The sequence below is a fragment of the Lissotriton vulgaris genome, chromosome 2_1 (assembly GCF_964263255.1).
Source record: "Lissotriton vulgaris chromosome 2_1, aLisVul1.2, whole genome shotgun sequence".
Taxonomy (NCBI): Eukaryota; Metazoa; Chordata; class Amphibia; order Caudata; family Salamandridae; genus Lissotriton; species Lissotriton vulgaris.
In genome coordinates, this window is record NC_141687.1 from 236853249 (window position 1) to 236866571 (window position 13323).

The following is a 13323-nucleotide window of genomic DNA, read 5'->3' on the forward strand; positions in this document are numbered from 1 at the left end:
CGACACGATTGGTCACGGGTAATACTGAAGGATCCTTGTAATTTAAAAGATTGAGTGATTCTAAAAGACCGGTATGAGATCCTGATCGGTAGGTTATTGGGAGGTTTCAAATTGTGGTATTTTCGAGGTGTTTGAAATTGAATCTTAGGGTTTAAGTCTTACTATAGGGTGCATCCCGGAAGTCAACTGAGTCTGTACTCCGTACGCACTAGTTATAGAAGGCCAGATCAAGCCTTTTGAGTCTGTCGTTCTGATAGCGAGTACGCTAGGTCCATGGCTGTATTCTTCCCGGGAGCTCGTAGAAACCAGATTTCTACGAGCTCCCGGGAAGTCAGGGATATTTCCCTTCGTACGAAACACGTGTTGGCTGGACTTGTTGTGCAAATAAATCAAGAAGAATCATTATAAAAAAAAAAAAAATTTCTTATATTCTTTCTCATGTTTACTCAATGATAATGAGATTCAATACTGTAGCTTGTGCATAGGCTTTGTGTATACTATTGGGACCTCGGTCCATCTGTCAGAGGGCTTTTGTGGTTTTCCCTCATCTTGTGCACCGCTTAAATAGCTGCATAATCACAGGACGACATATAGCGCGTGCCACCAACCTCCTGCGTTCTAATAAACTACCACCTTCAATATGGATTCCTTAGAGACTTGGGTAATAAATAATTTCTTTATAAAAACAGTTGTCCCTATGGTAACAATAATGTTTACTATTATCTCAAAATATATTTAGCGAATCAATATTTTAAAAGTAAAAAAATAAAAAACAAACAATTTATGTAGATGAGTGACAGTTAGGGGAGAAAACGTGCTCGGTGGTAAGGCGGGAGTGATACGTATGTGTAATGTGTGTATCACAATCTACATTAAACATTACGCTGTCTTTTTTTAGACACCAGCAATTTGAGATGGCATTGCAAATCCTAATACAGTTGCAGGTTTACATGAGTGTACTTTGTGCGGAAGTGGTCCCTCCATGGTCAATAGTCAGCAAGGATAGAATGACTGAAAGCATAAACAGGAAGGCACAGCAACCAATAAGTCTTAAAAGTATCCCACGCTGGGGACAGGGATGGACCTTCCCTTCTCCATTGCAGTTGAGGACCTGTCCCATTCTGTAAAGGAGTTTCCTAAGCTTGGACAAATACAGTTGTTTCCCCCATGGTCTTGGGAGGGTTTCCACAGTGCCTAGAAAGGACCAAGTTACTAGTCAAGACTTTCCAGAAATCTTAAATCAGTAAGAGAAAGGCTGGCAAAATAATTAGAAAAATATAAAGATCAGGGTAGAGTGACCACCCAACACTACCCAGGTCTGTTCAAGACTCATAAAGTGTCACAATTGAGTCTAGTTCCCAAGAAGGGTCACGCTGTCCTTCAGAGAAGTGACACCCATGATCAACACTTGGTTTGACATTGATATGCCAGCCGACGCTGTCATCGCACCCCACCTGCGAGACATCATCAACACATCCTTCGACACCGCCACCTTCCCTGAGAGCTGGAAGCACGCCGAACTCAGCGCTCTACTCAAGAAACCCACAGCGGACCCCACCGAACTCAAGAATTACCGCCCCATCTCGCTCCTCCCGTTTCCAGCCAAAGTCATCGAGAAGACCGTCAACAAGCAGATGGCCGCCTTCCTCGAGACGAATGGATCCCTCGACCCCTCACAGTCTGGCTTCCGAGCCAACCACAGCACCGAGACCGCCCTCATCGCCGCCACCGATGACATCCGAGCCCTGATGGACAACGGAGAAACAGCGGCCCTCATCCTCCTAGACCTTTCCGCGCTATTCGACACTGTCTGCCACCGCACCCTAGTACAGCGCCTCAGCAACGTCGGAATCCAGGACAAGGCGCTGGAATGGATCATCTCCCTCCTCGACGGAAGAACACAGAGAGTCCGCCTACCACCGTACAAGTCAGAGGCCACCGAAGTCATCTGCGGCGTCCCTCAAGGATCCTCACTGAGCCCCACCCTCTTCAACGTCTACATGAGCCCCCTCGCGGCCATCGCACGCCAACACAACCTCAGCATAATCTCCTACGCCGACGACACCCAGCTGATCCTCTCCCTGACCAACGACCCTGCCGCCGCCAGAGCCAACCTGCACGAAGGGATGAAAGAGGTAGCCGAGTGGATGACGACCAGCCGCCTGAAACTGAACTCAGACAAGACGGAGGTCCTCATCCTGGGCTCTTCACCCTCCGCCTGGGACGACTCCTGGTGGCCTCCCGCCCTGGGCACCGCACCCAAACCGACAGACCATGCACGCAACCTGGGCTTCATCCTGGACTCCTCCCTCTCCATGACCAGGCAAGTCAACAACGTCTCCTCGGCATGCTTCAACATCCTACGCATGCTACGGAAGATCTTCTGGTGGATCCCCACCGAGACCAGGAAGACCGCCACCCAGGCCCTCGTCACTAGCCGACTGGACTATGGCAACGCCCTCTACGCCGGTACCACCGCCAAGCTCCAGAAGAGACTCCAGCGGATCCAGAACGCCTCAGCCAGACTCATCCTCGACATCCCACGAACCAGCCACATCTCCGGACATCTGAGAGACCTTCACTGGCTCCCCGTCAACAAAAGAATCACCTTCCGCCTCCTCACCCACGCACACAAAGCCCTACACGACCAAGGCCCGAGCTACCTCAACAGCCGAATCAACTTCTACGCTCCCAAACGCCACCTCCGATCAGCCAACCACGCCCTCGCCGCCATCCCCCGCATCCGAAGAGCGACTACAGGAGGAAGGTCCTTCTCCTACCTGGCCGCCAAGACCTGGAACTCCCTCCCTCCCGACCTGCGCCTGACCCAAGACCACCTCTCCTTCAGGAAGAAGCTGAAGACCTGGCTGTTCGAGCAGTAGCGGCACCCTCCCCCCCCACCCCCAGCGCCTTGAGACCCTACGGGTATGTAGTGCGCTCTATAAATGTCTTTGATTGATTGATTGATTGATTGATATGGGAAGGAGAAGGGTACTGTTGGCCAAGGCAGACATAAAATCAGGATTCGGGCTACTGCAAGCACATGCATTATAATCTATTGCTATGATAAATGTTTGCAGATTGGCTGTGCCATATCATGGACAGAGTCTAAAGGATTCAGGTCATTTCTTGAATGAGGGCGTTAATGGGAGGGCTTCCTGGAAGGGGTCTACACTATCTGCATGACTCTGTTTGGTGGTGGGCCAACAACAATTGGATGCAGTGACCTGGTGGCCGCGTTCATGAGAATAGCAGGTTGAGTGTGCCTTTGGCTTGCAGGCGATATGGCTAAAAGCCCGACAACCTGCGTGTCTTCATGCCTTGGTCATCGAATCAGACACCATAAAGGAGGAGTCCAATCAGTCAGTCAACAAGATGGAAGGTTTCAGGGAGTTGGAGAAGCGCTGCCTTTTCAGTAAAATGGTTTCACTGGCACAAATGCAATTGCTGTTGCCCCCGCGGAACTTTGCTGCAAGGCTGATTGCCAGCAGAATGTCTCAAGCCACAGAGGAACTTGTGCAGAAATATAATATCACTTTACAAGGCTTGGCAAAGGGATGAAGGATTAATAGAATTTTGGATGAGTTCCAGAGGGATTTCAACATTGTTTCATTATGGGGAGGAATAAAAGTGAGCAGATGAATGCTGCAATTTTACACTGATGCAAACTGCATCTTAGGGCATGGAGCGATCAAGGGAACAGGCTGGTGCATTGTGGAGTGGCAGCGGACGTGTCATCAGAGGGAAGCATCAATCTTTCGTTTGGACATTAGCGAAACTTTTTGAGTTCAATAAAAATAGATATGTTTTGCACACTTACAAGGGGTATATTAAGTCAGCTCTGTTCACCTATTGGCCTGCTGTGGTGTCATTCACATTTTGCGTCTGCCCACAACAGCATACAGCATAGGGCACAGAGTCAGCCCACTTCAGCCATTGGCTTACGTGTCAGTGACAGCATTTTTCTGTTGTACAATGCGCCCATCAGCACAATAAGTAGCCCCTTTATTGCCAATGACTACTGATGCAATGAGTGTGTTCACTGTGATTTTTTGTGTACAGTGCAGGCCTTCATCCCAAAAAATTCACAAAGAAAATAAGCACTGGCAAAGCCAAACAGTCGAGTTAAGGAGTTAAAGGCAAAAGATCATGAGATGCCCCCAGCCCGGGTGTGGTTAATAGCTGGCGTTGGAGCCAGTACTGGGGGCATGGTGATATTGTGTGTCCATCACCAACTGGGAAGAAGAACTGCTCTGCGACCATGGTTTCAGCACCCAGGACAATTTTCTGCAGGCCACCTACCCAGGTGACCAGGTCTATAATGTGCACTCTAACAGCCGGGGGAGAAATGATCCCCAGATTTTTTTCCCTCGCCCGTTACTTTAACCATCATATGGACTGTTTGCAATGCTTCTAAATCCAAGCTAATAGGTTTCCTTGCTTATAGACTTGCTGCAGGGTTTTATGCCTCCTTATTGTGTCTGTGCATGATGGGTATGTAAATCCAAACGTAAAAGAAGAGCAGCCTGGACAACAGCTTTTGCTCCTTCCTCCACAATACTACTCCAGGGAGGATGCTGTTACATTCATGTATGTTGTATTTATATTTTATGATCTGTGCCTTTAACATTGTGGAACACGGTTAATGGAATGTATTAGCTCGTGAGGAGAACCTAGGTAGTTGGATGAAGAGCTGTTGCTGTTAACGCATCTTGGGGGTCTTTCTGTACGAATAAACTTATTTACTTCACTATTATTGTGTCAATTCCACTTTGTAAAAGTGGCAACGAGGGAGAAACGAACCCATCTGACCCCCGGGAACAACACGCGGCCGGAATTCTAACAGCTGTGACATTTGGATGAAATGGATTTATTTTAAGGAAAAAGGAAACAAGAACGGAGTTTGGGTTATTTGATTTTCGGCAACATTACATGTGAGGTAGTGGATTTAGCGACTATCCTTGTTGCGTGCCAAATACTCCGTCAATTGAATTTTGTGTACCGTCTAATTCGCAACGGTCAAGACGCTGTCACTATAAGTACTTTAAATTGAAGGTTGTGGTCATTCTGGATGTGATTAACTTTGATTTTGAGCATACCGCAAGAAGTGGAAAGGAAGAGGGGGCGGAGCTTGCCGGCGTCCATGAAAGACGTGTGAGCGCTGAGCTCCTCGCCTGAGCCCCTTTAACATTCAACAAAACTATCCTTTTGGCGCCTAGCTAGCTCTGAAAGCTGTGGTGGACTCTCCATCTACGCCCCGGCCTGGTGGGGGACCTTTCCCCGATCGAAATCCGGTGTGGTGTTGCTTCGCTGTTTGGAGGAGGGCGCAGTGGCGGACCAGGCCGTAGTCCATGGTCTATCCTGAGAGGCCGCCCGAGCTGCGTCACGCTACGTGCGGCCTATGGTGCTAGAGTGGTGTCGGTCTGCCTCTTTTGCGTCTACACAACTGGTCCTGCTGCGTGATATCAAGCTGTGTTCCAGAGAGTGGCAGTGGTGGACTGGCCCTCGTTTGTGCACCTGATGGGAGCAGAAGTGCTGGTGCTTTGAGGTACTATTGGACGCTGAAGGAAGCCACTGGCGGGCCGCCATCTCCTTGGGGAGAGTTCCATCGGCCGTTGCCTGAACCTTTCGCGTCTCAAGGACCGCTGTGGAGCTGCGGATTGGAAGTGTTCTGGAGTGTGGTGGCCCAACTGCTTGACATTGGTGTGGCCCGGTTCTGAAGGAGTGCTTGGTGGTGTGCCTCTCTGGCTCCTAGGCCTACTCGTACTGCGGGGCGATTAGCCGCCATCTTGGCCGCATTTCTTGCTGCGCAACATCTCGTCCTTCGGAGCTTGCTCCCCCAGTGTCTCCTCTCTGCCCCACTAACACTCGCTGGCGATATATTGCTGGCGGTTGAGCGCCTTGCTGAATGACAACTAGGAACGCTATGGGGAAAGGCGATAAGAATCAACCCAAACTGTCGTTTGATCAGCGGAAAGCAAAAGGTGCTGAGGGGCCGGCCCCGGATGCCTCGCCGCGGCCTACGGCATCCGACAGCTCATTGTGTGCAGACATTCGTGAAATGCTGGGCGCCATGGAAAAGGGCTTACAGGACAGCATGGCGGCGATTGGCACAAAAATCGACGCACTGTCCTTCAGGATGGACCGCATGTCTGAGAGGGTGGATAAGCATGCTGAACGGCTGGATATGGCAGAACGGCGGCTAACGGAAGCGGAGGAAGCCCAAACGGAATGGGATAAAGACCGCAAGCAGTTCGGACGCCTACTCCAAGTCATTCAAGACAAGACGGAGGACTTGGAGGCACGCTCACGGCGCTCCAACGTTCGCATTACTGGGGTGGCGGAATCTACCAACACTGGCAAAATGGAGTTGTTCGAGGAGAAGCTGCTCCAGACACTGTTGGGGGAGGAGGTCTTCTCCCCTATGTTCATCGTCGAGAGGGCTCATCGCACTCTGGGGCCGAAACCGCAACCAGGACTCCCACCGCGGCCGATTATTGCGAAGCTTTTGAACTATAGGGACAGAGATCTGGCGCTCCGGCTGGCGAGGGAGAAAGGAAATTTGCAATTCGAGGGCATGAACATCTCCCTCTATCCGGACTTCACGGCGAGAGTGCAGGAGGAGATGAAGCGCTTCGCCCCGTATAAGAAACAGATGAGAGACCTGGGGCTGGACTACGCCATGTTGTATCCAGCGAGACTCCGAATCAACAAGCAGGGACACTCGCACTTTTTCACTGACCCTTCGGACTTGAAAGAATCTCTGAAGGAGTGGGCCAAGGAACAACGCAACAGCCCGAGGAGCCAACGTGGGGACGCGGATGAGGCTGCTTCCATGGACGGCTAGGGGTAATCGAATATGTGGACTCTTCTCTGGGTCGACTGGGCCCTTCCGTGTGTTTGTCTCTGCTGCAGGTGCTGTGAGCCTACTTAATCGAAAATGTGGGGTGTGATCTTGCTACTGGTGGACTGCAATAGGGATATAGCGACAGCACGTTTTACTGTTTGCTGGTAGCTTTGGGGAAGGCTCTCCCGCGCGCGGGAGACTAGTTCTTTGATGGTGTGTTTTTTGAGTTGGTGAGGGTGCTGAATGGTACTGGGGGGCGGTGTGGTGGAGCCACCGAGGTTTGAGGTCCTTGACCCAATTGTACTGTTGTCTATCTGGGAACCTCTGCCCCTGCGCTTTCGGCCTTTGGCTCTCCTGAGGGCCCCTTGGGTCTGTAGTGTTTTTCTTTGGGGTAGGAGGATGGTGGGTGGTGGTGGGACCTGTCTGACCGGGTTGAGGTTGGTCGGCTGTGGGTGGGTGGGTGGTTGCTCTATTCTTCTTTTGTTGACCATGTTACGTATGTCTTTTGGGGTCTGTTGGGGGGAGGGTTTAGTACGGCCTACTACTGGATTGTGTCTACTGTGCCACCTGTGCTACGCTGATTTGTTCCCTGTCCTGCAATGGTGGACGTTGAGACTCTAGGGCCGGAGAGTGGCCCCAACTCTCTCAGATTGCTGTCTTGGAATGTGAGGGGGCTGAATGATTTCCGTAAACTCAGGAAGGTACTAGCTTATTTGCAGCGGCACCGGGTTGATCTCGCCCTGCTCCAAGAAACCCACCTGCCTCTGACTAGTCCTATGTTGCTGACCAGGGGTCTTGGGAGTGCTTGTGTTGTTGCAGGGTTCACTACACATGCGAGAGGTGTGCTTACGTGGGCTAATCCCAAATCTCAGTTGACACTGCAGAAGGTTGTTGTGGACCCAGAGGGTCGGTATGCTGTTGCCCGCTGTGTGGGGAAAGGCCACGACTTGTTGGTCGTGAATGTGTATGGCCCCAATTACGACACACCCGCTTTTTACACCTCACTGGCGGACCTCTGTAGACAGTATGAGGGCTCCAGGTTGCTGTGGGGGGGAGACTTCAATTTCGTGTTGAACCCGGAGTTGGATAGGTCGGCTGGCGCTTCCAGGACCCCAGCGGCCTCGGCATTACTTATGCACGCGGAGCTGGTGAAACTTGATCTGCTGGATGTGTGGCGTCATAGGCACCCGGGGAAGGGTGGATTCACTCACTACTCAGCCTATCATACACACGAGGATTGATTATTGGTTTGTCTCCCACTCCCTCCTTAATTCCGTGAGGGGGTGTGCAGTGTTGCCCCGCACGTTGTCTGACCACTCTCCGCTGCTTTTGCTATTAGAGGCCCCGGCTAGAAGGATACCCCCGTTCACCTGGAGGTTCCCCCCGTATTCACTTCTAGATGAGGCCTTCAGAGGGGAATTAGCTGAGGATATAGACACGTACTTTTCGACTAATGTGGGGTCTGTGGATAGTGTCCAGGTGCTCTGGGATGCATTCAAAGTGTACATACGTGGGATGTCGATGGCCAAACACTCAGGGGTGCTTAAAGCTATCAGGCAGCGATTGAAATACCTGGAAACTCAACTGTCTGATCTGGAACGTCAAGCGGGGGGTGCAGGAGATGCGAACATAACTGAAAGGCTTAAGCCCCTGCTATCGGAATTCCATGATGAGGCGGATAGGGAGATACAACATATGGGAAAGTACGCCACGGCACGCACGTATGGGGAACGGGACCGCCCTGGCTCCCTGCTTGCTAAACTGATGCGAAATAGCAGACCGCCCCTGGTGGTTGAGGAGTTATTAACAGCTAGTGGTGAGGTGGTGACCGGGGAACAGGATATACTGGCGGAATTCCATGCTTATTATACCGCACTGTATACATCGAGATCAGGCCACCTAGAGGAGGAAATAGACGACTATCTGAGTTACGTCCAGATGCCCTTTTTAGCCAATTGGCAACGAGAATTTCTGATGGCGCCATTCCAGAAAGAGGAGATTACGGAGGCGCTGGAGGGGATGAGGTCAGGCAGCGCTCCGGGGTCGGATGGCCTTACGGTGGCCTTCTACAAGGCTTTTCAAGACAAATTGGTACCCTACTTGATGCTCCTCTTTGACGACATTTGTCAACAGGGTAGTATGTCGAAATCTATGAGGGAGGCGCTTCTCATCACCATCCCGAAGCCGGGAAAACCCCCCAACGAGTGTGGCTCGTATAGGCCGCTCTCACTGATTAACGTAGACGCCAAATTATATGCAAAAGTTCTGGCAGCACGGTTGGCTCTACTTGTCCCAGACTTGGTTGCCCCGGAACAGGCAGGGTTTGTCCCCGCCCGGAACTTGACTTACAATATTCGTACGGTGCTAGGCACCATTCAGCATGTCCGGCAAGAGAACAAGGCTGTGGCTATTTTCCTGGTCATGGAAAAGGCCTTTGATTCAGTGGAGTGGCCGTTTATGCTCAGGGTTCTGCGTAAGTACGGGCTCGGCGAACCTTTCCTTCAGATGCTAGGGGCCCTGTACTACAAGCCGACTGCGCGGCTAAAGATAGGGAACTCGGTCACTGCCCCAATTGAGATCAGCAGGGGCACTCGGCAGGGCTGCCCCCTCTCCCCGCTTCTGTATGCTTTAGTGGCGGAACCTCTAGCCTGCGCTATTAGGGAATACCATGGGTTCGAAGGGATCAACTTCCCTTCTTATCAGATTGGTGTTAAAAGGGGTTCAAAGACAACCAATAACCAAAGACCCCTTTTATGTTGCCCGGCGGTGTCGCCTCTATGACCCACCAATATTAATCAATGAAGAAGCAGGCGCTGGAGACTGGAAGGCAGGAAACGAGGATTTTATTCTCTCCGGAGAAGAACACATCAATTCAGACAGCAAGTATCGTCACGAGGTGCTCTAACCACATCTCTGAGGCCTGGCCTCTTATACTAGGGTTTATGACCTTTATTGCACGTAACACATTCTCGCAACACTTTGATATTTGAAAGAACATCCTCGGAATCTCCCCTTCAGGCCCGTTCCCACATACATTTACAGTTGAATTCCCCACCCCGGTCACAATAGGTGATGATTGTCGCGCAGCAGGGCATTCCGCCGATTCACGGAATGCGTGGAGTTGATCGGATCTCATAGGGTGGGGGCTTTGATCGGCTCGAGGGTCTTTTGATGGGGAGGGGAAGCTTCCTACTGTACGGGGTAATAAACAGTATCCGCAGGGCCAGGTGGCGGCCTGGGAACAAGGAAGACAAACGGGGACACAGGGAAAGGGGGTTTGCATCAAAAGGATCTGAGACCATGAAAGGAATGAGGGGAGGTGTCGCGCTGGGAACAGGATGGGATTCTGTGGTGAAGCTGCGCTGAAGAGGGGTTTATGACCCAAGGCATGAGAGAGCGGGGGTTGTCAGCGTGCGGGGGGATGCTTGCGAGGTTAGGAGAGAGAGAGAGCGACGCGCTGGCTATCAGCGAGGGGCAGGGAGGCCATGGTGTTTAAAATGGCTGCCGCTTATGCGCAAGGCATGTGAGAGTGGGAATGACCGGTGCGTGGGGGTCTTTCGTGAGGGTGATTCTGATCGTAACGGCTAAAATATGGTGGATGTGCATGACGAAAAGTGTGGCATCGGGAAAAAGGCAAGATGGCGTAGATAATGTTCACCAAACTGTATTAATTTTCCACAGTCCTCCCTTTAACATTTCCAAGACATCTTGCTGGCCTATTTCCTATCTATACCTATTGCAGCGGTCATAAGTAAGGGAGAGGGGACTTAGGCAAAAGAACTGTACATAAACATCACATTATAAACATCACATTGAAAAATCTCATCATCTAGTAGGCGGGTTCATCGTTAAGTTGGTTGCAGAAAAAGTCATAGTAATGCAATATCAGACTAGAATTATGTAGCGAGGGCGTTGGGTACAGATCATAGATACTTATAGTCATTTGGAATAGGAACTGGTAAGTTATCATATAAGTAAGTCCTTTTTGTACTCGGCGGGAGCATAGTCAGTCCAATGGTGGTTGGGAGAGAAATGAGATATAGTAAATATCAGAGTTCTCAGTGTCTTTGTCGTCTTCTGTTGGCACTGTTAAGCACCTGGATTACAATTCGTTCTGTCAACAGGAATGTTCATGTGGATTGAGTCGTTGGAGGTCTGTGGGCGGGAGTGCATCTTTGTTTTGTTTCGCCAGACCTCTTGAGAGGAATGCATCATGGTTCCGGAGCACGTGCATTTTCTTCCGTAACTCAGAGCATAGTTATTAGGAGGCAGAAAGGATTGTGATAAAAAGTGCAATTGTCTTTGAGTGGTGGGGTCTGTTTGTTTCTTGAGTCTCTGTGATGGGTATTTCCTGTTGCTTCCATCATCATCGAGGCGTTCAGCAGCGGGTAGAACCACATACTTCGTTCATCTTCTCTTCGGGGGCGACCCTTGGTGGAGTTCTAGGTCACCGTTCTGAGATTAATATAGTTCGTGGTCTACTTAGTCGGAGCTCCCTCCCTTTTGACGCAGGGAATACCCTTCTCTGGATAGCTCAGTAGGATTTGGAGGAACTTGAAAGTTCAGGTGGAAAGGTGTGTGTGTGAACAGTCCTTATGGTAGGTCGGAGGAGGAGGGGATGGAGCAGGGCCAAGTCGGGAACAGATCAGGGGGACGGAGAATTTGAGACAGACGGGTCCATAACCAGGTTCAGAGAGCGGGGACCTTTTTGGCACACGTCGATCATAGAGCAGGGGCTTCAGGTCAGCCCCTTCCTTAGCTTTGTCTGAAACAGTGCCTTATCCTGCGACTCCTTACTGCCGTGGTCTCGCCTTGGCCTCCGTCGCTGAGGTTCCACGATCCGCAGTCAGGCCGCGTGCTCCCACATCCGGTCTCTTTCTCCTCCGACAGTGGTACCCTTAAATGAGTTCGAAAAGACAGTCTTTAGAGATTTTGCAGAAGAAGGTAATTACATAAACCTATTTCTCTCCCAACACCAAGCAACTGGGGTAAACATCCGCTACATTGAGATTTGCAGCCAACGTATAAACAATTGATGATGGGTTTGCTGGATTTCCTACAACTTCCCTTTGTGGCTAATTCTTTGGCGTTTTGTTGGTTATTACATTCATTTGTCGTGGTACGAGGTCTGATACCCATTCATTGCATTCATCTATTATAGTAGATGTCAGTTCTTCTGGTAGAGACCCATTTCCCTAGTACGAGTCTTGCAAGGCTAGGCCGGTCTTCAGGGCTTTGTATCTTACGGAAAAGTGCAACGTGCTATTCACCATAGTCTGATAGGCATCCTTCTGAGGGATGAACATAGGCTAAACGACTCTCCATTACATCAATGCGTCCTATCTTTTAGCTAAACATCCTATTTTCAACAAGGTTTACTGCAACAAGTTCCTTCAGTTTTCGATCTAATTTTAACTTTGCACACATCTTTCTAACTTTCTATATAGTTTCTCGCAACCTGGCTACTACAAAAACTCGGGGGGGGGCTTGCGATAATTATTAAACTTATCCTTGGGGTGGGTGGGGTCTTATGGAAAACAACTAGGAACACAGTGAATTGGAGCAAGGGGCGTTTTTCAGATTCTCGTTCAGGGCAGCTGATACCAAACTGGGGGCATTTTGGGAAGACGGGGGTGTCTCGATCATTTTTTACTGCTTGGGGTATGGAGACAACTTGGAATGGGGAAGGTCGCGTTACCACAGACATTTTTTTTTTTTTATCATAGAAGCCACTGACAAATTGTTCCCTGACTGTGGGTCAAATTTAGGGAACCTTAGTCGTCTTACCTGTCCCTTTCCTTTTGGCCAATTTAATTTTCATCCATATTTAGCAGAAAAGGAGAGGTAGTAACGTGGTATCGATACGATTTTATTTAGGACGAATTTGTGCAAATACTTGTGGTATTTGGGGCCAATCAGGAGGTGCACCAGGTTCGCCAATTAGGTGCCAGTCGCTAGGAAGAGGGAAAGTGTGGAGGGGTGAAAGAGAGAGAGAGAGAGAGAGAGAGAGAGAGAGAGAGAGAGAGAGAGAGAGAGAGAGAGAGAGAGAGTAACAATAGGCCAAATAGTACACGTGTGACATGGAGAATGACCGTGTATTGTTTGGGCTATTCGGTGCATTACCCAACGTTAGACGTTTCGGGTCTGTGTTAGGATGTAGAAAGCATGCAGTTTTGGGACGGAAGAGCATTAGGTCAGGTACAAAAAGGTCGCGCATTGAGTAGGGTGTCTTTTTGTGTCGTCTTGCAGCGTTAGTCCGTTTTCATGCATCGGGCGTGACGTGGCTCCAGATCCTTTACGGTACCCTAATCGGGACTCCAATGTAACCTGCAGAGGGAAAAAGGAGGAAAAGGGAGGGGGAACAACATCCGAGCACACCAAATGTACGGGCACGAAAGTCCTTTACTTACCACATACTCGTACTTATCTCCTCGGGATATAATCCCTAGGGTCTTGGTTTCTGAAGTCAAGGGGGC